At 43.7% G+C, this 27,674-nt stretch overlaps 1 protein-coding gene and 1 long non-coding RNA gene across 8 annotated transcripts in view; one reads left to right on the top strand and one right to left on the bottom strand.

Moving 5' to 3' along the window:
• Positions 1-27,674, bottom strand: part of KIRREL3 (kirre like nephrin family adhesion molecule 3) — a 542,768-nt gene that overhangs the window by 222,195 nt on the left and 292,899 nt on the right. The gene's annotated exons all lie outside the window — the stretch shown is intronic.
• On the top strand, positions 68-27,357 carry LOC112671085 (uncharacterized). Of its 3 annotated transcripts, none has more exons than XR_003143382.3 (3): positions 68-230; positions 1,951-2,071; positions 26,589-27,357. It is a non-coding gene; the product is annotated as an uncharacterized LOC112671085 (long non-coding RNA). The 3 variants fall into 3 exon arrangements; XR_007410601.1 differs by having other exon boundaries at positions 1,917-2,071; XR_007410602.1 differs by lacking the exon at positions 26,589-27,357 and adding an exon at positions 15,453-16,669 and having other exon boundaries at positions 1,917-2,071.

Below are 27,674 nucleotides of genomic sequence, written 5' to 3'. Positions count from 1 at the left end.
GTTCTAATCTCACCAACATTATTATCATTGTCCCCAGCACCCATGACACACAGCGGGTGAGGTCCAGAGAGGATCACACAGAGCCTGCCCTTGTTTGAGGTGCCGGGCAGGAAATGAGTAAAAGAGGAGGCCTGTAGGAGTGTGAAGAACGGAGACATCTCATGGGGTGGACTTGGCTTCTCAGCACTGAGATGAGCTGCTCCTCGCACCCCCTTCTCTGTCCCGACCAGGTACTCTAAATATCACTGGGCTGCAGCCATCTCAGGGAGGGAAATCAGCAGGTGTTCTGCTGGGACTGGGATGCTGGAAGGCATGAGGGAACTCAGGCCTCATCCTCTTGGGGTCATTTCTGTATCAGTGCTATTCTCCTCTGGAAGTTCTGCTGTGCCCTTTCTACAGCCCCAATACCACTTACCTCTTGGAGATGCCTGCTGTTGTTCTCTGAGTTGTGGGCTGTCTTGGAAACCTGTTTCAGGTCCCTGAAAGGTCGGTTCCGTGATACCTTGTGGAACTGCATCCCTTTCTACCCTTAGCTGCAGCCACACGAAACTGCTTCCTAGACATGAATACTCTCCTCTTAGGAAGGAATGCCTTCCCGGCTTCACCCACAGGTGCTGGAGCTCATCCCTCAGTGGCCAGCTGGAAAGCTGCCATCCCCTGCCCTGCAGGCAGATTCAGCTAAGATCTTACTCTAGGTTTCCATAACCTTCAACATATCATTTGTAATATCATGAAGATCTGAGCATGTGTCTCTGTTCCCTTCACTATGAGCGGAGACCATATTTTATGCAGCCTGTATCCTCCATGTTAACTGGCAAGGCTTATAAAACAACTGATAGCTGCTTAAATTTTGTTGAATTGTTGTAAACTCCCCTGCCCCTATCTGCAGTGAACCTCATTGCTGTTTCTGACAAAGCAATTGCTGTGCATTGACAAGAAAATCTGAACAAAGCCAATCCAGTCTGCAATCGGCGTTTGTGGGACAACGCAGTGGATGCATTCTACTTGTGCCACTCGTGTGTCCTGCCATGTTGGGCTGCCAGCTTCGATGGAAAAATTCTACTATGGGACTATTTAAAATACATTTTAGGATGGTGGTTCTTAGGCAGATGTGTATTTCAGGAGATAGTTTAGTGATCAAGCCCTAGCAGTAGAGTTTGGGAACATACATGGGTTGGAGGCCCACCTCCAACACTAACCGGCTGTGTGACCCTGGGAAGATTCCTTAAATTCTACATGCATCCACTCCTTCATCTGCAAAATGGGATTATAACAGAGCCTACTACCTAGGGTTGTTATTGAAGATTACATGAGGTAATTTGCATGAATTTAGAATAGCCTCTACTTACTGCTATGTAAGTGTAAACCCCTATTGTCTCTACTGTTGTTATTACTGAATCAGAATCCCTGAGGGTATGATCTGGAAGTTTCTGGTTTGGAAGAGTTGCTCAGGAGATTCCTATTTGCATGCTTGGTTCAGAACCAACTGTCTCTTGGATTGTCTGTTTCATAGATAAGGAGAAAACGTGAAGTGCAGTGGGACCTGGTTAACCAGGAAGAGCACAGGTTCCTGGGATCCAATTCTCACTGGCAAACTCATTCAGCTTGGCTTGCCATCTTCCTCCTCCTCCTACCGCTAACAGTCTTGGGTCTCACTTCCTGTCCGGGCACCAGCTCCTCTTCTTGCAGGGGCTGAAAGTGAGCAAGGAAGAGCTCCAGGGATGAAGGAGACGAGGGAAGGAAGTGTGTGTGCAATCCACCCGCCGCCTAACTAGCTACTGAGAAATAGTGAGCTGGCGGCCGTGAGAGCTCTGGGGGCTGCTGAGCCTTCCAAGGGTTTACCAAGATGGGACAAATCTAATGAGAAGAAAGTTACAGCAAAGCTTATTGAACAATAACCCATTTCTTTCATTTAGAAACAATGAAGACACATTTTTCTCACTTTCATAGCACAAGGAAGACAATATCAGTGATTTGTGCTGCCTGGTTATCCAGTCTCTTTACCAACTTGGCTTATTTGCTTGCTGCGAGATATGAACACTTAGGGCTGAATGTGGCTCTCTTCTCTCTGGTGAGTTTTTGCTTTTCCCATTTTTATTTGTATTGACTGTGAAGTCTTTCATCAGAAGGATTAAAAAAAATAAGAACATGTTCTTGAGCTAGTCACTGAGCTTATGTGTTGATCAATGGGCAGTGCTGGGGTGACTGTGAGTTCTGGGTCTGGAACACAAAAATATCTGCTAAAAGATTCCTGGGGAGGGAGAAGTCCTGATCAACAGCCTCAGGGCCAGGGTCCCCCCAGTCCTACAAGATTCAGATCCCCGACATCAATCCTAGGAAACGCTACTGCAGTCAGTAAGAAGCTTGTTGAACAAAGCACTTTCATTTGTCAATAGCTCTGTATCTTTTTGCTCAATTTATTTCACAGAAAGATATCACTTTGGTTAAAAAAAACAATGAGAAAAAAAAAGCTCCAGCCACTCCAGGATGGAGCAGCTCAAGGAAATAACTTTTGAAAGTCGAGAGTTATAGGAAATTAAAAAAAAAAAATCAGAGAATGTACTTCTAATGAATTCAATCACAGCAAAAGTCCATTTCTATTCCCTTGAATTCTAGACAAACAATTTCCAGTTGCAAATATCTTTCAGAAGTACTGTATGCACAAGGCTGGATATTAAGTTGCTTGACAAACATTTCAGATCAAAACTGCCTGCCTTAGAAGTGGCTGCTGGAAAAGTAATAATGTGGCTGTGGAGAGAACTGGGTTGTTTGCACACAGTTGTAGCTTATGTGTTTAACGGAGTTTTGCAGAAGGGAATTGCCTGGAAAGCAGCAGGTTTTTAAGGATGAATTTTCAACTCCGGAAGCAAGGTGGCGGGAAGTTTAGGTGAGAATAGAGGAGGGCGGCCTCTTCAGAACCTGCTTTCCCTTGAGGGTCATGGCTATAATGACTTCTTTGCTAGGACAGACTCAGCAAACAATTTGGTCCATGCTCCTGCTCCCAAACAGAATGTCAGCTCAAGCTGGCTCAGCTGGATGGCTAGTCATTCTACCCAAATCCCGAGACCCCCTCCTGGGGGCCTCTTTGAAGATATTCACAACTAACATTTCTGACAAGTGTGTAAGTGTGCATGAGTGTGTGTGTGTGTGTGTGTGTGTGTGTGATTTTCTCAGAGAACAAATCAAGTTGAGGATATTTAGGGAAGCCTCCTCACTGGAAGCAGATGCAGTAACCCTCCACATGTCGCACTGAAGTCCTGGATCTGTCTGATCTGGGGATGTTGGTGTTTCCTGATCTCGGGACAAAGCTGTTAACATCCTAGAACCCCTGCATCTTGGACAGAAACCGTGTAGCTTCTGCTCTCCAGGACTGTTTGGTCGCACTCTTTAGGGATCACGGATGTCAGGAATCTTGTCTCTGAGCAACCTCAGCACCACAGCCAAGGAAAGGGGTTGAGCTTTCCTCTGCCCAGACTGCTTTTTCCTCCCCCATAGTCTGACCGGCTGCCCACGCTTGGGGAGCTTCCCCAGGGGGAGAAGAGCCTTGTCAACTGGTAGCGTGGAAGCCTTTCCTCCTACTCTTCCTCATTAGTTTCCTCCCAACTCCCCAGGAGGACAGAAGGATCCCTTCTTGGGTTTTCATTATGGCTAAGAATCAGCCAGCAATGTGCCATTTGCAGTCTCAAATCTATAAAGAGCCTTTGGCAGGCCATTCATTTTTTTAAATTTAATTCCCCCAGGTGACTCACCTGGGTTTTTAATAACTTTCCGCTCCATTTTAAACCCCCTAGCCCTGAGAGTGCTGCTAAAAATCTATTCCTGTGCACATCAGGTTATTGTAGAGTTAAAGAAAGGTTTTCCCTTCCCTTCTTGCCCATGGTTGAGGTTATGTACACCAAAAGCCAGAGCACCTAGGATGAAGTGGGGGTGAGGGTGGGGCAGTTGCCAGGGATATCTTGAGGTTTTATTCACATGTTAGGATTTTCCATCTCTCCTCCTGGCAAAAAGATTTCTGGTACCGAGCCACGTAGAGAATTTTTCATCACCCCAACTTGTAGGCTCTTTGTTCTTTTACTTCTCCTACATGGCCACGTGGATCTTTCTCTTGTTTGTTTTGGCAGAATTTTCCTTTTTTGATGACTAGGGGAAGTTGATAGACCTATTATACAGATGAAAGTAAAGGGAGCTTCTAGATCTAGTGTCCTGACCCTGAGGCAAGCTCTCCCCCAGGTGATTTCAGACACTTATGTGGTCTTTCCCCTCCTCAGGGCCTTGCCTCTACTTTAGCTTTTAGATCTTGGGCCACCTCCTCTGAAACCTTCCCCTCTTGAACCCCATCTTATTTATTTATTTTAAAGATTTTATTTATTTATTCATGAGAGACAGAGAGAGAGAGAGAGAGGCAGAGATAAAAGCATAGGGAGAAGCAGGCTCCCTGCAGGGAGCCTGATGTGGGACTCTATCCCAGGATCCCAGGATCACGACCTGAGCTGAAGGCAGACGCTCAACCACTGAGCCACCCAGGCGCCCCTGACTCCCATCTGGTTTTAACCCACTACCATATTCTCTCATCTTTCCATATCTTTAGTTAATTCTTGTATTAGCTATGTGTATCTAAGGACTCCTCTCTTAACTGTGGATGGTGAGATTTTTAACTCCTGGTTTGGAATTAATCCATCTTTTCTAGCATATGACTATAGGTCTCAGCAGCATACACTGAATACTTGCAAGCTCCGTGGTTGACTCATTCAACCCCTCCTGTGACTCAGACTACACAGCCAGCAAGTCAACTTTGGAGGACTCCAGGGCTCAGCTGTGGGCTTTCCGTTCTTCTCCACTTAATTTTTTTCTTCCCAAGGTAACAGCATGAAATCCCCAGGTTTTATACACCATTAATATATAAATGGTTTTTAAAATTATAAATCCAGCATGCACCTGTCCTCTGAGTTCCAAATTTGTATACTTAACTGCCATTTTGAATCTTTTTGGAGAGCTTTAATAGGTATTGAAAACTGTAACATGTCCAAAGTGACTTCTCACCTCCACCCTCCACCCCAGTCTTTGGCGTGTTGGTATATTTCAGTACCATTCATTCAACTGCTCAAGTCTCATATTTAAAAGTGTGTCTTGATTCCTCCCTTTCCTTCTCCCACCACATTCAACATGTCAGCAAGTCCTATTGGCTCTTGATCCAGGATGCATCTAGAATCTGTTCACTTCTCTCTGCTGCCAACATCCCACTTCAAACCACCAACTCTTGTGTGGGCCCTTGTGCTGGTTTTCCTAACTGATCTTTCTGTTCCTTTTCTTGCTCCCTGAAATTTCATGTCTTGCACAGCAGGTACAGTGATCTTTTAAAAACAAAATGGTATTTGACCAAATTCAATGTCCATTCACAATAAAAGCTATAAAAACCTAGGGATAAAAGAGACTATCATAATTTTAACAAAAGGAAAATAAGAAAAACCTGGAGCTCATATCACACTTGATAGTGAAAGACTGAATGCTTCTATCTATTCACCACTTCTATTCAACTTTGCATTGAAAGTCCTTGCTAGTGCAATAAGACAAGTAAAAGAAAAAAGTATACAGTTGAGAAGGAAGAGATACATTGCCTTTATTTACAGAGGACACAATTGTCTTTGTTTAAAACCCCAAGGAATTTATAAAAAATATCCTGGAGTTAATAAGGAAGCATAGCAAGTTGCAGACTACAAGGTGAAAATACGAAAGTTAATTGCTTTCAATGGGAAGTCAGAATCATGGCATGCTGCCTACTTTGGCTCACTCCTGAAAACTACAGTTTAACTCTTATGGCATGTAATCCACAGTTGAATGGCAGGAAATAAAATTTATACCTTTAATGAAAACAAAAAAAGTGCCGCTTAACTATATACTGGCAACAAACTCTACAAATTTGAAATGAAAACAACAGCAACTCATAATAGCAAAGAATGAGAGAGAAAGAAAGAAGGAAAAAAAATAAAGAAAAAGAAAAACAGACAGGTTTAGGGATAAACCTAACAAAATAGGTACAAGATCTTTATGTGGAAAACTACAAAACTGATGAAAGAAATAAAAGAAGATCTAAATAATAAAGAGGCATTCCATGTTTGTGGATTGGAAGATTCAGTATTATTAAGATGTCAATTCTTCCCAACTTAATCTATAAATTCAAAACCATTCTAATAAAAATCCCAGTAAGCTATTTTGTAGATAGAGGCGAACTGAACATAAAATGTATATCAAAAGGCAAAGGACTGAGAACAGCCACCACAACACTAAGAAAGACGAACAAAGCTAGAAGACTCACATTACTCTCTTTCTAGACTTACTATAAAGCTGAGGTAATCAAGACAGCATAGTGTTGGTAAAAGAATAGACAAATAGATGGGTGGAAAGAATAGACAAAATAGACCCACACAATTATATTCAACTGATTTTTTCACAAAGGCATAACGACAATTCAACAAAGAAAGGACAGTCTTGTCAACAAATAGTGCTCGAACAACTGGCCATCTTTATACAAAAAAAGAACCTAGACACAGGTCTTACATCCTACATAAAAATGAACTCAAAATGGGACAGACACCTAATGTAAAATATGAAACTGTAAAGCTTTTAGTAGAAAATATAGCGGGAAATCCATGTGACTTTGGGTTTCGTGATGAGTTTTTAGACACAACACCAAAGCAAGATCTATTAAGCAAACAAACAAAAAGGGTAATTTAGATTTTATTAAAGTTAAAAATTTTTGCTTTGCTAAAGATATCCTTAAGAGATTGAAAAGAGGGATCCCTGGGTGGCGCAACGGTTTGGCGCCTGCCTTTGGCCCAGTGCGCGATCCTGGAGACCCGGGATTGAATCCCACGTCGGGCTCCCGGTACATGGAGCCTGCTTCTCCCTCTGCCTGTGTCTCTGCCTCTCTCTCTCTCTCTCTCTGCCTCTCATGAATAAATAAAAAAAATCTTTAAAAAAAAAAAAAGATTGAAAAGACATATCACTGATTGGGAGAACATATTGGGAAATCACATATCGGATAAAGAACGTGTACCCAAAATATATAAAAACCTCTTAAAGCTTATTGGTAAGAAAACAAACAGCCCAATTAAAAAGATGGGCAAAAGATCTGAACAGACTTCAGTAAAGAATACATACAGATGGCAAGTAAGCATATGAAAAGATACTCAGTATCATCTGCCATTATGGAAATGCAAATTAAAAATACAATGAGATACTCTACACACTCATTGGAATGGTTACAATTGAAAAAGCTGACCACACCATGCAAAGACGTAGAGCAACAGGAACTCTCATTCGCTGGTGGACATGCAAAATGGCGCAGCCACTTTGGAAGATGGTCCAGAAGTTTCTTACAAAGCTAAATATACTTTTACCATAGGATCAAGTAATTTCACTTCTAGGTCTTTACCCAACGGATTTGAAAACTTCTCTGCACACAAAAACACGTGAATGCCTATAGCAACTTTATTCATAACCATCAAAAACTGGAACCAACCAAGATGTCCTCCAATAAATGAATAGATGAACAAACTTGGGTAAATCAATCTAATGGAATACCATTTGGTGATACAAGACAATGAGCTACCAGGCCACAATATGGAAGAGTCTTAGATACATACTGCTAAGTGGAAAAAGCCGGTCTGAAAAATCTATAAACAATAGGATTTCATTTATATGGCCCTGGAGAAGGCCAATCTATAGAGAAAGGAAATAGATAAGTGGTACGAAGGGCTTGGGTAGGGAAGAGAGTTGAATAGATGAATGACAGGGAATTTGTTTTTCAAGGCAGTGGAACTATTCTGTATGATACTGTAATGGCGGTGTGGTATAATAACAAATATATAAATATTTATAAATATATAAATATAAATAAATAAATAAATAAATAATATATATATATATATATATATATATATATATATATATATATATCTTTATCCTTGGTTCCAGGCACAAAGCTAGGAGGACACAAAGATAATAAAAACATCCCCAAGAATACCTAGGGAATTTGCTGTTTAGTTAGATAACTGGTACAGTATTTCTTTTCTTATATTTATAGCAATGAGTTCCTCCCTTACTTGTCACCTGACCAAATTAATAAACCGCTTGACTAATGGGCTAAGCAACTAACTCACTCCCTGTCTTATGTTTGAATTGTCTTGTGTTAACCTTTTCTTAAGTCTGAAAAAAAATTTTTAGTCGATTTTTAGTAATCTTCCCTTCATCAAGTTATAGAACATAGAATATATAATAAAGAGGATTGGGTATCCTCCTCTTCTGGGCCTTGTCACTCTCTGGGAACAGCATTAAAGAAAAAAGGTCCCCCTGTGTAGAGCTGGAGCTGGGAAGGAGAAATGCAGCCGAGGGCTCGAACAGCCAAGGAGAAGATCTGGACAATGGGTATTCGGTTGTGTTCAGCTAACCTGGACGGGCACACCTGCAAAGATGTGCAGGGAAGGAGATGACCCAGACAAATGAAGTTCAAGGAAACAAGGCCATATTTGGCTCAGAAGGGCAGAGAGAGAAGTTGGTCAGCGAGAGAGCTGTGCTGCGTGTGCAGAATCTGAGCCAGTCCCATCTGTTATCTGGTCCGGACAGGCGGATTGCGGGCAGAGTTTGGGCTCAGGCAGGCAGCACCGGGAGGGAAATTTATGAATAGACCTTTAACTCTGGTCACTCTGTAGCCCGGCAGCTCTGGAAATTAGATCCAGATGGATAGTATTTTGATAGCTTCTCCTGACCAAGGAATTTATGTTAATTCTTGGGACCCAAGGGGAAAAGGGAGGCATCTAAAGGCAAAGAATTCATAATTGCTTCTTAATATGTTTCCAAAATTCATCTGTGTTTTCACTCGTTGCCACAGTCGGGGCTGGCACAGGGACTGGAGAAGGAAAAACGAAGAGGAGCCCAGGGCCTCACTCATCACACATGTGCCTTATATGAGATTCCTGGAGCAGAACAGCGAGGACTTTTTGGAATAGTCTCCTAACCCAGGAACAATTCTAGGTTGGGGTCTGTAGGCTTTTCCTCTGCTGGGAAATTTATCAAACCTTGCTCTGCTCATAGAAGCATTTAAAGAAGCTCTAAACACCAGGACAGATTTTTCTCCTTCCCTATTTAATTTTTTTCACTAGTCAACAACGGGAAGGGTTGAGGGATACCGAGCTTAGTTTATACCAGTAGGGCTCATCTATTTGAAGGCTTCTCTGAGAATGCAGCTAACTTTTGGTCATGATTCTGCCATTAATTGTGTGTTCTTGGGTGAACCCCTTAACTCTTTCTGGATCTCCATGTCCTCACCCACTGATGGAGAGGTGTGCATGGCAGGACGTGTAAGCCCCAATCTTCAGTGCTTGCCGGGTCTGCCCTGGAAATGGTCTGGCTCTGGTGGAATGTTACAGAAAAAAAAAGGGGGCAACTATTTTCTGAGCAATATATTTTTTTAAAGATTTCATTTTACTTGTTTGACATAAAAAGAGAGAAGGCACAAGCAGGGCGAGCAGCAGGCAGCAGGAGAGGGAGAAGCAGGTTCTCGTTGAGCAGAGGAGCCTGATGTGGGGCTCCATCCTAGGACCCCAGGATCATGACCTGAGCTGAAGGCAGATGCTTAGTTGACTGAGCCATCCAGGTCTCCCATTTCTGAGCAATATTTTGGGAATTGAAAGACTCTATCTTCATGTGAGATTTATCCCCAGTTTATATCTTGGGTGGAGGTGGGGGATTTCACAGGCAGACTAAGTAGTCTCTGCCCAGGATTTCACAGCCTTTACAAGTACTCACTGAGCATCTACTACGTGCCAGGCCCTGTGCTAGAAAGTCCTGATTCCATAATGAGGTGTCTGGACAATGCAGTGGCACCAAGGACAGGTTCAGATTGTCAACAGTAAAGAGGAGGGCGGGTGCTCAGTGTATTCAGTGAGGTAGAGCTCCCAACAGTCTGCCCCTTTGCTCTCAGAACCCGGACGCTATGGCTTAGAATCTATCTTCTTTCCTCATCCCAGACAAGAAACCATCCCCAAATACTGACATTACCCAAGCCCTTGTACTTTTGGGGTCCCACAAAAGGGAAATATTCTTTTTATTTTTCTTTCAAATTTTGCAGCAAGGGCATTCCAAGAGGCTAGCGGGGAAGGATGGCAGGGGCTTTGCTTGGGGTCGAAGAATTTGAACTTCTGTTTAAGCGACCGTCACAGTCCATAGATTCTTTTTTTTTTTTTTTAAAGATTTTATTTATTTATGAGAGAGAGAGAGAGAGAGAGGCAGAGACACAGGCAGAGGGAGAAGCAGGCCCCATGCAGGGAGCCCGACGTGGGACTCGATCCCGGGTCTCCAGGATCGCGCCCTGGGCTGAAGGCGGCGCCAAACCGCTAAGCCACCCAGGCTGCCCCCAGTCCATAGATTCTAAGAAACTGATTTGCTTTTTCTGAACCTTCCCTCTAGTTCCACAGCCATGAAATCATGTTATTCTTGTTTATACCATTGGGTGGCTTGTGGAGATGCCAGAGTGAGTTTTATTTCTATCTGAAAAAAAAAAAAAAAAAAAGTAGGGAATGGTTTTAAGTGCTGCACACGGTATGTTAACCACAAAACACACATAGGGGTCTACCTTGGGTCAAGAGGCTTTATTGGGTCATTTCCAAGTTCAGTGTTTATGGACGGCCCTCACCTCCAGGCTTGCTGTCTGCCCACTCCAGCTGGCCCCTTAGATCCTCTGAGGGAATGACACCAGCACCACCCCTCTCCTGCTGATTTCATTTATCTCTTAAACACACCATCCCAGTTTTGGGGCCTTTATCTACACACTAGTCTCATATAATCAAGTCCAACTGAGCCAATGATCTGACCTTTTATGTTTCCAGCTACTGTTCATGTCTTTAGAAATGGATTTCTGCTAGTCCACAGCACTCAGCATGTTTGACCTAATGGGCTGGGCCTTCCTTGCTTTGCTCTGTGATTATACACTTGGCATATCACTAATTATGGCTCAATTCTATATTTTAAAAGCCCACAATTTTGGACTGAGGCTTCAGTGAAAAACATTTAGCATTGGCTTACGTCTGCTTTCACATGGGGGCGAAGGATGGAGTAGGGTTTGTGGGGGGAGACACGTTTTGCTATCATAAGATTGAAGCCTGCAGGCAGCGGTACTTGACAATTTTTCTCTTGTTGGGGGTGGTGGGGACAAAGAGGTCACTCACCAGCATGTGGTGGGGGGCATCCCGATGCCTACTGTCTGCCTTTGTCACTCCCAGGAACAAAGAGCCTGCTTGCTGGCTGACTGGGAGCTGGTCATGGTGGAGGCAGGAAGTAAAAAGAGATGAGCACACGGGGTCAGTTCATGAAAGGTTTAGTAAGCCATGCATAGGAGTTTGAACTTTATTCTGTAGGCAACGGGAAGCCATTTGAAGTGGGGGAAATGATCCCTCCAGCAGCTGTATGGGTAATGGATTAGTGAGGAGAGCTTTGCAGCCTGGAGGCCACAGCAGTAATCCAAGCAGAGAAGAGGAAGAGAGTTAGCAGGCTGAAGAGAACACACTTGTTGACCAAGAGACAGGAGACGGAGGTGCTGGCGATGACTCTGTGCTTTTAGTCTGAGAAACTGAATGCACCATGAGGTTAACACATGGGGTGAGGAATGCATAGGATAAGGAAGTAGGAGAAAGGGAGACCATGATGAGTATGGTTTGGGGCACACTGGGTTTGAGATGGCTCTCTAGTAAGAGCTGATGGCTTTGTTTTATATATATATATATATATATATATATATATATATATAAAAGATCTTATTTATTTATTCATGAGACACGCACACACAGAGGTAGAGACACAGGCAGAGGGAGGAGCAAGCTCCCTGCGGGAAGCCCAATGTGGGACTCGATCCCTGGACCCTGGGATCATGACCTGAGCCAAAGGCAGACACTTAACCGCTGAGCCACCTGGGCATCCCTGGCTTTATTATTTTTTAAAATAGCTGCATTGAGATATAGTCCTCATACCATACAATTCATCCATTTAAAATGTACAACTCTGCAGGTTTTGTGTATTCACAGATTTGTAGAATCACCACCACTGTCAATTTTAGAACATTTTCACCATCTCCCTGAAAAATGCCACTCTGTTTAGCTATTATCTTTCTATTCTTTTAATTAATTAATTAAAAAGATTTTATTTATTTGTTTTAGAGAGAGCATGAGTGGGGGGAGAGGCAGAGGGAGACGGAAAATCTCAAGCAGACTCCACGCTGAGCATAGAGCCCACTGTGGAGCTTGATCCCAGGAGCCTCAGATCATGACTTGAGCCAAGATCAAGAGTCAGATGCTTCACCAACTGAGCCACCCTGGAACCCCTTTCCTATCCTTTTAGACTTAGCCTCCACCCCTGTGTCCACAGCCCAGGCAGCCGCTATTCTACTTTCTGATTCTGTAGCCTTCCTCATTCTGGACATTTATATGAACGGAACCAAACAATATGTGGTTTACTATAATTTTTACAGATTTCACCATCCCATCTGATAACTTAATCTTCACTCTGGAGGAAGGTTATAGATATTAAGCACAGTGCTGAGAGCTTTTCTATGATCTCACTTAGTTCTTTCCACCTCTCTGGAAGGTAGACTTATCAACTCCATTTTACAGAGGAGAGAACCGAGGTTAACGAGATTAACTGCTTGGCCAAAGGCCCCCAGACAGTGAGCAGTAGTGTCAGATTGGCACTCAGCCTAGTGCTGTAGGAGGACAGAGTGGGAGACAGAAGACAAGCACCCCACAGCAGCCTGCACAAGTGGGCTCTCCCCTGCCTGGTCCCATGGAAGCTGCTGGATCAGAGCAGCAGGAGGATTCTAACAACAATTGGATGGTTACCCAGGGGTTGGAGTGAACTCCCCTCTTTTACTGCTTCTCCCTGACAGGGAGGGAGTGGTAGGAACCCTGGTGCCCTGGGAATATTCCGGACCAGATGACTCAGGCTGTTGTCACCACCAAGCCCTTGCCTTTCTTCGGCCTCGGTTGCCAGGCCCTGGGACACAGCTAGACACCCCATCTGCACGCTCCAGCTTCGTGGAGCTTCAGAATCAGAGCTCTGCTACACCCACCGCAGGGAACTTATCATCTCATTATAAGGGATAAGGCATATTTTTTCAGTATGGTTATATGTGGTAATGAAGCATGCAGAAAACCACACAAGATAGATGGCAGCTTTCACTAGTGAAGCCGAAAACTTGGTTAACTTAATAGTCTATTTATTACATTCACTCTCTGAGCTTACAGCACCTGATTAATATCTCCCATCTTCCCCCTTGCTAGACAATTAAAACTAGTAATGTGTGATTGCACAGGCTGACGCCAGCACGGATGGACATGGGTTCTGAGGCTAAGAGAATAAGTAGAGAAGGACTTTTCTTCCTGGGTCAGAGTGGTGGAGTCAGATCCCTTGAAGCTTATATGAGAACTGCTTCTAAGGAAGTAAATGAACTCAAGTAAATGAACTTCTAAGGAAGTAAAAGAAAAGGAGCCTGGTGCCCTTCCCCTGGTCTTACCCATCCCTGTGCTCCTGGCAGGAGAGTGGCAAAACCTGCTCGGAGAGTGCATATCTAAGGAGGTGGCCATGTACCCTTGAATCAGCAGAAAGATGTCTGGGCCTAACCTCACCTACTGAGACAAGGTGTGACAGCTGAATTAGATGATACGAATGATAGAGCTACTCAAAAGCCACTCCCAACTTCCTCTTCCCTACCAAGTTCTTTTTTCTTAATAAATTAATTTTTTATTGGTGTTCAATTTACCAACATACAGAATAACACCCATTGCTCATCCCGTCAAGTGCCCCCCTCAGTGCCCATCACCCATTCACCCCCACCCTCCGCCCCCTCCCCTTCCACCACCCCTAGTTCGTTTCCCCGTGTTAGGAGTCTTTCCCTACCAAGTTCTGAGCAATGAGATAGGAGAAATCTGCTAAGGGATTTTTAGCAAAGATATTTTGCTTTCTTAAAAAATGGAAAGGCTTGCTCTGAGAGTTTGCTGGTGCTTCTTCCTCCTTCTTCCTGAACTGAATGTGGATGTGATGCTTGGAAATTTTGGCAGCCACCTTGTAAGTATGAGGATGAAAAGGTAGCATGTGGATGTTGCTAATGGAAGAGGCAGTGCATGTTTGGAGTTTGGGGGTTATATGAGAAATCTCTGTATCTTCCACTTTAATTTTCTTTTGTGATTCTAAAACTGCTCTAAAAATAAGGTTTATTAAAAAAATATAATGTCTTTAGAAAAAAATAGAGGAAGTGACAGGCCATGGATGGTACAATATGAAATAGAAGGAGACTGGGCTCTGGATTACATTACTCAGCTGGTAGATCAACTGTGAGACCATCTACCTCTGGACTTTTTGTTAAGCAAACAATATATGTCCCTATGGTTTAAGCCATAGTCCGAAGGGCATTATGTTCCTTTTAGTTGAAAAACATTCCTAAATAATATAAATGACTCTTATTGAGACCCACGTGGATGTCTTTGCTAAGTGCTTTATGTTCATTTTGAAGCTTTACAACATCCCTTCAAAGCAGGTGTTATTATTACCTCCATTTTGTAAATGAGCACACTTGGCTTTATGTGCAATAAGGTCACACAGCCAGGAGATAGCAGAGGCTGGATTTATACCCGAGTTAGCGCTATTAACTGTTGGACAGTTGACTCTTGAACGTCACAGGTTTGAACTGCGTGGGTCCACTTATACATGGATTGTTCTTATTGTTTGTTCTTTTTTTTTTTAAAGATTAAAAAAATATTTGTGAGAGACACACAGAGATTGGCAGAGACACAGGCAGAGGGAGAAGCAGACTCCTCCCAGGGATCCTGAAGTGGGACTCAATTCCCCAGACTCTGGGATCATAACCTGAGCCAAAGGCAGATACTTGACCACTGAGCCACCCAGGCATCTCTCCCTATACATGGATTATTTCAGTACAGCAATATAAATGTATTTTCTTTTATGATTTTCTTAATAACATCTTCCTTTTCTAGATTACTCTACTCTAAGAATACAGTGTATAATACATATTCCATACAAAATACATGTTAATTGACTGGGTTATCAGTAAGGCTTCTGACTGATAGTAGGCTACTAGTAGTTAAGTTTTAGGGGAGTCAAAAGTAATACACAGATTTTCAACTGCGGGGGTGGGGGGTTGGCGTGCCTAACCCCTCCATCGTTGTTTAATAGTCAACTGTACTGTGTAACCTCACAGATCGTTCGCCTGAGTGCACCAGTGTGCATGGAAATGAGCATTGCTTAGAGTCTGGCTGATGTAATAGCACTGAGCATAAATCAAAGAATTGGTCCACCTGACCTACTGAAATGAGGTGTACTTCAGGCTAACGGGTGATGTGACCTGTCCCAACCTACCACAAAGAGTCTAAGCAAGCCACATTTATTTACAGGCTGAAATGAACATATCCTGCCCCAGCCAATGAGACAGTAGGAGAGTAACACAGATGCAGGGAGAAAAACGCCCAGAGCAGCCCTCGAGATGCCCAGGGAGCCTGTGGAGCCCATCAGAGCCCACCTAGCGGGTTGCGAGTACAGAGCAAGAAGCAGCTCCTTCCATGGCATGAGCACTGAGGAAGATTGAGATGGCTTTGCAAACTGGGTCTGGTTCTCCCAGACACAATTCCATTGCCTCTCTTACTTTGGAGGAAACAATCCAAGTTTGCAATTGTTCTTTGACAAGAATTTCCCTGAAAAATGCATGAATTCCTTGAGACTGTTCCCAATTCCCTGAGGTGCCTACGACTCCAATGCCGGCTGTGTAGCAGATGCTCAGTGAAAATCTGCTGCCTTTGTGACCACTCAGGGTGATAGAAAAAAAATGTTCTCTTAATGAATAAGATTCATCCTTCTATTCCCCAACGAAAAGGCAAAACACAGGCTGCTCTCTTGGTAACATGTGTCAACCAATGATACTTAGCCTGCTAGGGCCCACTTATCGATCCTTTCCTGTTAGCCTACTATGCATCAGCTCTTCTAGTAGATCTATATATACAGAGCCAGCAGCCAATGGAGGGTGTTGGCCACACAGCTAATTGTCTCCCCCTCCCAGCCATCAGACCATTATTCAGCAGTAGGTAAAGTTTTCCCCTCCCTCCTACCACCTCTAGGGCAGAAAGTGTCTAGAGAGGGGAAACAAATCCAAATAAACATATGCAAGATCTGGGGTTTAAACATCCCGTGCAGATTAACTTATCTGCAGTAATTGCCTTAACTAGGGGATTTTTAATGCTTTTCAAAGTTTCTTAGAGGAGGGAAAAATATGCAGAATGAGTCTTATAGCAGCCAACAGAGGAGATACTCAGAGCAAAAAAAAAAAAAAAAAAAAAAGGGTATCAACCATAAGAAGCCCATAGCTAGGAAATTTTAAGGCACTGATTCTAGGGGATTTAATAAGAATGTAATTTGTATAATTAACCATTCATCAATGTCAATTTCATTAAATGAATGCCAGAAATATTACCTTCAGCAGCACGACCTAACAGGATTGGAATATATTATATGAAAAATGAACACTTAGTGGTTCCCCCCTCGCTCTGTCTGTCACAGCAAGATTTGCAAGGCTGAGAAATAATTTAAAGGGTAGTAAATGAAATCGGCTAAGGCAAATGTGTGCATTTTGGTAACTAACCTCCGTCATGATGTATGAGAGTTCATGTCAAAACGTTTCCCTGCAGCAATGACTAAAGGGACTTGTAGCTCCCTCCTAGGTGGTAAAATGTGAGAAATGATGTCAGGAGCCTGCCAAAGGTACCCCCTTGTCCCCAGCTTGGATACGGCTTCCTTTTTCTCCAGACTGACTCTCTAGGGTCCAGGCCCAAAAATCGTGGGGTTTTGCATTCAGAATTTGCAGACATTTCCTAACACCTTCAAGAGTAGCCTTGGCCTTTCTTATCTGCCCAGGAAAGTTATGATTGATGCCTAGCAGAAGGAACTCATTCTGAGTTTTATTCATGTTATTCTATAGTCATCAGGGGAACGTAGGGCTTGAGGTAGGTGGGCTGATGAAATATTAGTAAATAGGACTTATTTTCAAGGTAGCTCATGAGGGAGGCAGTTTATGGGGATTTCTTCATTTCAGTTCACCATGGGAAAAGTGGAGAACTGAGGGGGGCAATAACTTGCTTACGTGTGTGCCCACAGAAATGTATGTGCACGTGCACACACATACACACACTCCTGATCAGCCATATAACTTGGAGGTCAAAGCTTGAGCTTTGCAAATTATTGTCACCAGAATTCTCTTGGTGCCTCACACACAGTAGGTGCTCAATCGACATTTGTTTATTGGGTTTCTTTTAGTGTTAATCCCACTTACATTCTCTTCTGTTTCAGGGCCCTGCAAAGCTAATAATATTGGATCAGTATTCCTGAGGAATCTGCCTTTCAGAATCCTGGGTCCTGAGAGACAAGAAATACGTTGCAAGCAAATCAAATGTACCTTAAAAAAATGAAATCATGCAACAGAAAGGTTTTTCAGAAGGTTTTTTTCTTATACATTAGATTTCAAACGTCATACAACCTGGTAGGAAGAAAGAAAATATTAGTTTGGGAATCAGGAGATCAGATGTCGAGATGGGACTAAATCTTCACAGTCATTTCTGGATTTAAAGCTATGTGTTATCTATTATTTGATGCAAAGCAGTAAAATATTCCTCCCTCCTATAACCATAGGAAAAGTAATCTGTAGGACCTGTATGAAAGAAGAGTAGGTATGGAGTGGGTGCCGAATTATGTGCATTAGGCCTGTGGGTCCTTAGGACTCAAAATCTTGTAGTCTATTCCTGAAGCCTTCCTTGAACATCTTCTCTCCTAACCAGCCCCACAGTCACTCTCTCTTCTTTCTAGCCCAGAATGGGTGACAATGAGAGGGTACTGCATCCTCTCTGAATTACACTGTCTTCATCTGTAAAATGGGATCATAATATTCCCTCCTAGGGCTGCCACCAAGATGAAAAGAAATGGGCATGAGGCCCCTTTTCCACAGATGAGCAATCATCTTTGAGTAGTGAGCTCCTTGGTCAGCCTTCTCAGAGGGGATAGGAAATCCGGTCAATGATTCAGTCTAAGATGCTATGAAGCTACTATGTTACCCTTTAGTGGTATTGGTATTTCAAGAAAATACTGCAGGAAGGATTAATGTTTAAGATTATAAAAAAAGATGAACTCATGATATAATTTCAGATACTTTTCTATGAGATATTTTTAGAGATAAGAATCTATGTCAAGCCCTTCGGTCTATATTGTATGGGTACTATGATGCAAACTTCCTGACCTCAACACTGGGACAGATGGTGTGACAAGAGTTCTTAGGAGCTACTTCCAAGGGCATAAACTGGATCCGGGAGGTGGAAATGGGATTCTGAAGCATGGGAATGTTTGAAGAGTGTGATGGTTTGTAAATAAGTGGAACAGACTATGTGACATCATGAGAGTCTCCTCCAGATAGCTGTGATCCACAAGGGGAAACACTTCTGAGTCTCACTTGGAGCTATGGGTTTGGAGAATCCAGTGCTTTTTACTTACAGGATCTCTGACTTTGGGTAGGTCACTGGACCTCTCAAGCCTCTGTCCGTTCTCTGAAAAATGGTAAGACCAGTGGTTCCCATCTTAAAGAGGCTCGGGAAGACAACACGTAATGCTCTTTGCACCTTGCCTGACACGCAGTCAGTGTTCGAACGTTAGTGATTAGCTAGGGTCTCAGCTGCAGAGCACAAGGACCACAGAGACCTCAGGAATGTGGGTCTGAAGCACAGGAGCTGAAAATAAGTATGCTGATATCAGCCCCTTTTCCATTCTGTCTGCAAGCAGTGAAAGTAGCCAATTAGGCTCCATTCAGCGCGACGGGCAGCCTCCTTTCTCTCAGGAGGTAAACTTGCTTACAGAGTAGAAACAAGATGTATTCTTGAAACACAGGCCAGGCCCCGGACAAGTGGGTCAATCATCAGTCTGTTGGGAGCAGGAGGTGATTGCTGCCTGGCCCCTTGCAGGAGCTGCGGAGGGCTGAGGCCTGGGGGTGTGGGTCTGGGTCTTTGGGCCTCTGGGTCTCCCTTCTGAGGGCAGGTCCTGTGGAACAGCTCGGTTGTTGACAGCCCAGGGCTGAGTTGAACCTCACGCCTGGTCAGTGGGCCGCCTTCTTGGGAGAGCTGCTGAGAGCCCGGGAACAGGACACACATGCAGGCTGGAGGGGAGGGAGGGGCTGCAAGGCCCACTGATGTGGCCACTATGCCCACCTCTGCCACTGCCCAGCTATGGGGCCCCTGAGCCTGAGGACCTAATTCCCTTCTTCAAAAGGTGGAAAGGGACTAGATTAGGGGCTTCAGAGTGGCTGCTTTGAGAACTCTCTTCACAAACTAGGTCTAAACAAAGAACTGTTACATAAAACAGTGAAAGCAAGACTGGTTAAGCCAGCCTCCCCCGCCAGCCTCCCTCCCCCACTGCTGTGGTTCTAAGGCACTTCCATGAAACCTCAGGGCTCTGAGGAACATTGGAGAAACCATCAGTGTAAATTGTATCCATTATTGTATGACTTCATCTGACTAGTTGTGTCCTTTCATTATTTTGATGAATATTCCTGTGAGATAATAGAAATAGAAAACATATTGGTCTATGCCCTCAGTTCCTGGCACAGCAACTCCCCAGAGCTCTTAAAACCCTCATAATTTCGTTAAGTGATAAGAGTGTCTTCTGTTCTAATGAGGAGGCTCTGGGTGGGCTCCTGGATGGGGGCTAGTCCCTGGGAAGGTCAAGCCATGGTCAAGCCCATGGCTAGTCCCTGGGAAGGCTGAAGCTTGATCTTTCCATCCACCCCAGCAGGTGATGCACCCCAACTCCATAGGCACAGAACCTTCTGTGCTTGGGACCCTCCTAGACTTTGCTCCACTCATCCAGCTTTCATCTATACCCTTTATCATGTCCATTAATAAACAGGTAAACCTAAGAAAGCATTTCCCTGAGTTTGGTGAGCCATTCTAGCAAATTAATAGAACGCAAGGAGGGGTTCGTGGGGACCTCTGATTTATAACCACATGAGAGAGAGTTGTGGGTAACCTGGGGACCTGCTACTTGTGATTGGCATCTGAAGTGGGGCAGTCTCATGGGACCCAGTCCTTAACCTGCGGAATCTGAAGCTGTCTCCAGGTAGATAGTGTCAGAATTGAGTTGGAGCATAGGACAGATCGTTGGTGGTGTGGGAGACCCCCTCCTTGCCACACATTGGAATTGGGTCTAGAACTCTTTAATCCAGGCAAGTCTCACTTGGCTCACAAGACGATCCAGTTCAAAGTACACATTTTAGAATTAAATTCATGTGCTCGCTTTGGCAACAAATATACTAAAATTAGAATTAAATTCATTTCTTTGGGTTGGTCTCCTCTTTTGTTTACATTTCCCAAGCAGGCATTTATGATGCCAGATTGACTTATAGTTATCTTGGTAGGAACTGAAGCTTGTAAAGGCCACCTAATCACTTTGCTTTGATATTCATTAGTCACTTACACCTATGAAGAATGGAAAGATACAGCAGGTTATGTGTGTGTGTACAGGAGCACGTGGGTATGTGCGTGGTGTGGGTACTGGGCCCAGGGCGGACAGACCCTTGGGAAGATGGAGAGGCTGCTGGTCCAGGTCACCAATGGTCTTCAGCAGGGCAGGTTTCTTTGCCTTTAATCTTACAACCATCCTCCCACCCCATTTCTTCTTCTCCTTTCCTCCTCCTCCTTTCTTCTAATGTTGAAGCAGTATTAGACAGTTTCCCTGCAGATATTGAGATGGTAAGAGATGTTGGCAGAGATGCCAAGAGGAAGGGCACAGTAAATCTCTTCAAGGAGCTCCCAGCCCACTGCGGGAGCGAGACCTGGAAGCAAGCCTGGTGCAGTAAGGAGGCTGCAGGGGACCCTGAGAGCAGAATGAGCGTCCAGCTCCACACTGGGGAGTGAAGAGCAGGGTGGTGGGTACACAACCAAACACAGAACTCCTCTCTCAGGCCCAGCACGGTGTGGATTTTGTGCAGAACTTCTCAAAGGAGATCTGGGGGGAGGAACTCCATGGGAAGGACATGGGGTAGCAGTTGCCTTGCCAAAGAAAGGCTCTCCCAGGCACTGCTGCACTCTACCTCTACCTCCGCACAAACAGATGAGACAGGTTCACGAAGGGGTCTGCCCCTGCTGCATAATAATAGCAACAATAATTAATAATCTGTACTTAATGAGATTAGATTAATAATTATTTTAATGATGACGTGTCTTCCTCCTCCCTTCTCCTTGCCAGGACAGGCTTGGCGCTTCTCAGGATTACAGTCATAATGGTAACAGATAAACCTTAATTAAAACATTCCAAAATACAAAGGCTGAATTAAAATGCTGTGACATGTTATTTCCATCTCATTTTGATCTCTTGCTTATGACGGTGAATGTTTCCCCACTGTTAGCAGCATCGTGGCTGTTCAGAGCCATTGCCCACACATCATTCAGTTTCCAGAGCCACTCTACACCCCTCAGGATGGGATGACGAGCTCACTGGAGTCAGAGGCTACTGGAGCCTCTTCCTTCATGCTGGCTCTTCACAGAGCAGCTTGTACCCGATGAGTGCTAAATCCAGTTCCCACAGGAAAGCCTCAGTCATTTGGTGCCACTCCATCTCTACCTCCCTTCTATGTGATAGCTCATTCTCAAGCCTTCTAGACCTCAGGGAAAGGTTCTCTGCTCTGGCTCTGTGGGCACTATCCCAGCAGTTGGAGTAAAGCCCACCTCAGGCACCCCCCATTCCATGAACTTCTCCTTTCCCTCTGCATTCCTCCTCACTTTGAGCTTCTCCCTCACAACCCATCTATCTGCTCTTGTTTTCTGACTCATGTTCATGCCTAGAGGCAGCTTTCTGCGTACTGTGTAACTTCTCCAAGGTCATCTCGGAACTTCTTTCAGGGTCTAGCATTCTTTCATTAATTCATCCATGTATTTGTTTATTAGTAATCACTTATGGACCATTCTAGGCATTGTGCTTGGAGCAGGGCTACAGAGACAAGACATCAGCTTACTCTCATGAACCTTGCCAACCAACAGAATGGAAGGCGTACAGACAAAGGGAGTCCTGTGTGCTGAGAGTTTGTGGGAAACCGTGCTGGTTGCTATGACAACAGTGGGGTGGTGGGTCATTGAAGAAAGAGGAGCGTGGGTGAGGGACAGTTTCCTGGGCTTGTGACCCTAAGCTAAATTTTGAGAGATAAGTACGAGCTATCATGGAGATGATAATAGCAGAATGGTCACATCGACAAAAGGAAGCACTGCATTCAAAAGCATGAAGGCCCAATAGGGCTTAGCATTCCTGGAGTTGTAAGTCACGAGTGTGTCTGGCTATTGGAGTCAAGGGCACAAGTGGCAAAGGACGAAGCTGCAGATGTAGTGAGAGCATGTCAGACTTCAGGACATGCCCAAGAGGGCTCAAGTTCATGAATGGGTACGTGCAAGGAGCATGCCACAGAAAGGGAGCTGATTAATTTATATGGCATTACCTCAAACATTTGCTGGGCCTTGCTTCGTGCTAGGCAATGAGCTAGCCATTATTCTCTCTCCTAGCTTTCTTGCCAAAGCTAATTGACAGTTTCCCTGATTTAGGTGCCATATTTAATAATAATAAAAAATCCCATTCAGACTGGCAGAGAGAGGAAAGAAGGCTCACTGCCTCCCAAACATAACAGCCCCCAATTCACCTGGCCCAGAGCTATTTTTAAAATATTTTAATTTTTGAACTATTACACCTTAGAAACAAGGTGATCCCACCCAGTGAAAGTTTTTGTGTGGGAAAACCACAAGAATACAGACCAAGGCCTCTAGGAATTCCTCCAACCCTTTGGAATTGCCAGTTCTGGAGACAATATGGTGGTGGAGGTACTGGGGGTGGTGGTGGTGGTGAGTGGGTGGAGGGTACAAACTTGTCTATTAGCTCCAAGCAGATTTTACAATTTATCAGAACATTCTCCTGCTACCATCTCTTACATGTTCACTTTTCTGCATTTTTTTCATTTCTTAATTCAACAAATTCACATTGTTCCTACATGTGAGGCATTGTTTTGGAGATATGAAGAAGATATGAAGAAGAATTCCACAAGGCCTCTCTATTCCCAGGAGGCTCATAGTCTAGTGAAAAAGTCCATGGATAATGGGGGCAGAGGGAGAAGCAGGGTAATCACTGGGTGAGCAGGACTTTAAGGAGACCTAGTCTTGAGCCACAGATGCCACCGATGGCAAAGGAGAATCCCTCCTACTTACCCAAAAAGAAAAAAAAAATCTAATAAAATAAAGTAAAGGGCTCAATGCCTATAAAAGGTAACCTGGGCACTAGTTAGATTTGGGAGATAAATAATTATATTTATGAAAATGTCAAGGGGAAGGAGATGCATTAGTTTTTTGAGAACAACTCCTGCCTCTGCTAGTATGTCAATACCAAGAAACCTAAAATAATTTGGGCTTTAAAGATGGATGTAGCTGGAGAGCTCAGCAGGATTGCCAGCACCGTAAATTAGTAACGGGGAGACCATTCTTCTCCCTGCTGTCCGGTTTCCACTGTCTGACTAGCTCCTCACGAAGCTCTGGCCACAGTCAGATGATCTCAACGAGTGCACTCAATAACCTTCATTTTCCATTTAGAACATGATTGCATGCATGCTGTACAGAAGAGATATTGATTGCAAATACATTGTTGACTGGAAGATATGCCTCCGTGGAAATGTTGGGGAAGGAGGCGGTAAGGGAAATAAAATTAAAAACCCAGTGAGAAAAACCCATGGCCTCCGGTTGGAAACTGCTCAAATATTTGAAGCTAGCAATGTTTTGGTTGCCTTTTTCTTTCTTTCTTTTGCTTTTTTTTTTTTTCTGGGGGTTCTAAATGTCAATATTGCATTTACAGCTGAACAAACTAAAATCATAACAAATATAATAAAAGGAGAGAGTAAACCTCAGCTTTCTTCAGAGGATGATTGGCATTTTGAGGCCTAGATTGGCTGGGCCTTTATCTTGGCTGCGTCAGCTCATAATTAAACAATACAGGAAGGAAGTGTTGTTACTTGCTTTCAATACAGTGCCAGTTTTCGGTAAGGAGGACGGTGTGTATTTTATGAAGCTCTCTTGCTGTCCCAGTTTCCTATAAGGAAGGAAATGTGTGTATTTTATAAGCTCTGTTCTTGTCTCCGCCAGTGCCAAAAGACCACAAGATGACATGGTGGCTGTCACAAGAAATTTCTGCTTAAGAACATCGAATGCTAACTACCCAGAACTCTCTAGGCCCCAAACAAGAGTGGGAAGATGATTAAGAAGGAAATAAAAGCCAAAAAAAAAAAAAAAAAAGTTTAGACAGGGGAATTTTTTTTTTTTTTTTCTGTTTACAGTCTTGTGTTTGTTTGGCTGGCTATAAAGAAGCTATGTAGAAGTGGTGTGTGCGTGCGTGCGTGTGTGTGTGTGTGAGAGAGAGAGAATGAGTTGTAATGATGTATTGGGGATGAAGCGCCCTAGCTTCACCAGGTGAATAAACTGATCGGGGATCTTGCTGGAAATGTCAACAACCCGTGACTCGCTGTTTTAGCGGCTGGAAAGCATCCTGGAATAGTTAAGATGATTTTCAAATGAGCCAGACTGTTCTGCCGGCGGCCTCTGAGATGAACATGTGGTGCAGGTTTTGCTTGGTCTAGATGTGGGGGGAATGGGTCACCTGGAGGATGACCCACATCAGCCAGCCTTGCACGTTGCACACAGGAATCCAGGGGCCCCGCACGGGTGACATGTGCTTTAACAACCCCCCCCCCCCCCCCCCCCCCCCGCAGTGTGTGGGCGCTGGAGAGCCTGAGCTGGGCCACGCCAGCTCCTCCAAGCTCCAAAGAGGATGTCTCCTCTGTTCTGAAGGAGAAGCCTTCAGACTCTCTAGCTGCCTGTCTTGTCACCCAGCTCCGTCTTACCTTGACACTCCCCAGGGTAGACATGTCTAATTATCCCATCCCGACCCAGCTGGGAGATTGGAAAGGATGTCTTGTTAGCCAGTTCTTCTGGTAGCTTCCATCGCAAGGGTCCAGCTTTTAGTTACAGCTCTGCTTCCAGTCAGTGCAACTAGCTAGCTGTCTGCCTGTCACTTTCCTGTGGCTGCCTGGGTCTCAGCGGAGGATATCCTGGGACTGACAGGTTAGCACCGAAGGCATAATCTGCGATTCAGATTTCACACGGCTGCACGGGGAATAGGTACCCCTGACAGGTAAGTGAATAAATATGGGAAGACACTTGCTATTAACCGCAAATGGCAAGCAAGGTGTTAGGAAGCTGGCTAGTGACATGGAAGCAGGGGCAGGAGAGCAGACTCTCATTTCACTCTCTTTACCTCTGTCCCTCCATGCTGTCCTGGAGCACCTTGGACCCTACTTCTCCAAGTCCCTCCCGAGGCATGGGGGGACGCCTGGTAAGGAAGCCATGGCTGCACCCCAGAGTGGAGCCCCGTGGCTTCCGTGGCGTTGCAGCCTATGTTGAAGATTATTGGCAGCTAGTGCTTGTTGCCTTTAATTCATTTATTTGCTGACCTCTGATGGTCCTTCTCCTTACTCTTCGCCAGAAACACACATCCAGGCAGGGAAAGTCCTTCAAAGCCTAAATATTTAACCATTTCTTTGGCTCCATGGCATGTTAGAAAGAAATTAGTTCTTTTTTTTAAAAAAAAATTATTTATTTATTCATGAGAGACTCAGAGAGAGAGAAGCAGGGTTCCTGCAGGAAGCCCAGTGTGGAACTCGATCCCAGGATCTCGGGATCACCACCTGAGCTGAAGCCAGATGCTCAACCACTGAGCCACCCACATGTCCCAGAAATTAGTTCTATAGAGAGGATGGTGATGATGATGATGATTATTATTTTTTGATGATCATTATTATTATCTTTTTTTTGTCATTAGTCTGAGAGCAGTTTTAGAGCAAGAGAAATGGTCTCTCTTTCCTTGGTGCATGAAGAGTGAGGTAAAGATTCCCTACCTTCCCTGGGGATACTCTGGAAGGTTGCCGATGGGGAAAGTGTTAAGTAGTTCTCTTTGGGAAGGACGATAATTTCAGACCTTAATTTATAGGTTTTTCAAAGGCATGAGTGTCCCTAGGCAACCATGTGTGAGAGTATCTTGGCTTTGAGCTTTTGTACCTGTGAACACTTCTTCTGGACTCAGATGAATTCTCTAGCTGGCAAGGGAGAAAGTAGCAGGTTTTTCTGACTCATCTCTGAACTAGCTAAAGACAAGGCCTTAGAAAGTTGTGTCTACACTAAGGAAAGTTTCCATTGATGTGAGAAAACTCCACGCTATAACTAGCTGCTGGTATGGATCCAAACACATCTTTATAGTTAACAGTAATAACCAGGAGGATTTTCTGTGAATGCCTGTCATTTCTTTTGCCCATTTTCTTTTGAGTGAGTTGTCCTCTTTTTGTCTATATTCTTCACACTAAATCTTTGTCAGCTATGTGTGTGGCAAATAACTCGCCTCGCTTTGTAACTTGTTTTTCACTTTCTTCGCAGTGTCTTGATGAACAGAAGTTCTCAACTTGATTAAAGAAACACATATGGCCAATAAACATATGAAGGGGTGTTCAGCCTCATTAATGATCAGGGAAATGCATATCAAGGGCAAATGAGATACCATCCTCACCCATTTGACTGTCAGAAATTAAGAAGTTCGACAATATCAAGTGTTGGTAGAGTGTGGATCTACAGAACCTTTTGCACATTGCTGGTGGGAGTGTGAAATTGTGCAGTCACTTTGGGAACAGTTTGGCATCATCTTGTGAAGTTGAACATTCAAATACCTTACAACCCAGTGATCTTGCTCTTAGAAAAAATATGCAAGAGCAGCTTATGCACATGTCCATCAGAAGATATGGATGAAAATGTGCACAACAGCACTATTCATAAACTGCAAAACCCTAGAAACCATACAAATGTATTCTGACAGGAGAATGGATAAATGTATTGTGGTGTGGGTAATATAATACAATAATAAACCTCAGTCAGAACGAATGAGCAATTGCTACGTGCAACAATATGGATTAGTCTTGGTAATAGAATTTGAGTAAAAAAAAAGCAAGCCCCAAGATAATAAATATTGCACGTTACCCTTTATATAAAGTTAAAATCAATCCAGACCAAAATATTATTTTTTAAAAGAAAATATGTAGCTATAATAAAACTTCATTTGAAAAAAAAAAGAAAAGAAAAGCAAGGCAATAACGAATATAAGATTCAAGATAGCACTTAGTTACTTCGGGCAGAGGAAGATAGGAGATCCAATACAGGGTGAGATCAATACTTTAGTTTTCTTGTTTGTTGATGATTGAAAGGACATTTCTGAAAGTATTTAAAAAATACATAAATGCAACCACAAAAACAAAACAAAAAAAGAATCAATTTAAAATATACGCAAACAACTTAAATATTTCTCCAATATCCAAATAGTTAACCAGCATGTGAAAAGCTGCTCAACATTTCTCAATTATCAGAGAAATGCAAATCAAAACATAACGAGTTATCACCTCACACTCATTAGGATGGCTACTATTAAAAAAAATCAGAAAATACAAGTGTTGGCAAGGATGTGGAGAAATCAGA

This window comes from Canis lupus, chromosome 5 (genome assembly GCF_003254725.2).
Source record: "Canis lupus dingo isolate Sandy chromosome 5, ASM325472v2, whole genome shotgun sequence".
In the NCBI taxonomy this organism is placed as follows: Eukaryota; Metazoa; Chordata; class Mammalia; order Carnivora; family Canidae; genus Canis; species Canis lupus.
The sequence above is the reverse complement of the archived record's forward strand: the minus strand, read 5'-3'. Positions and strand labels throughout refer to the sequence as shown.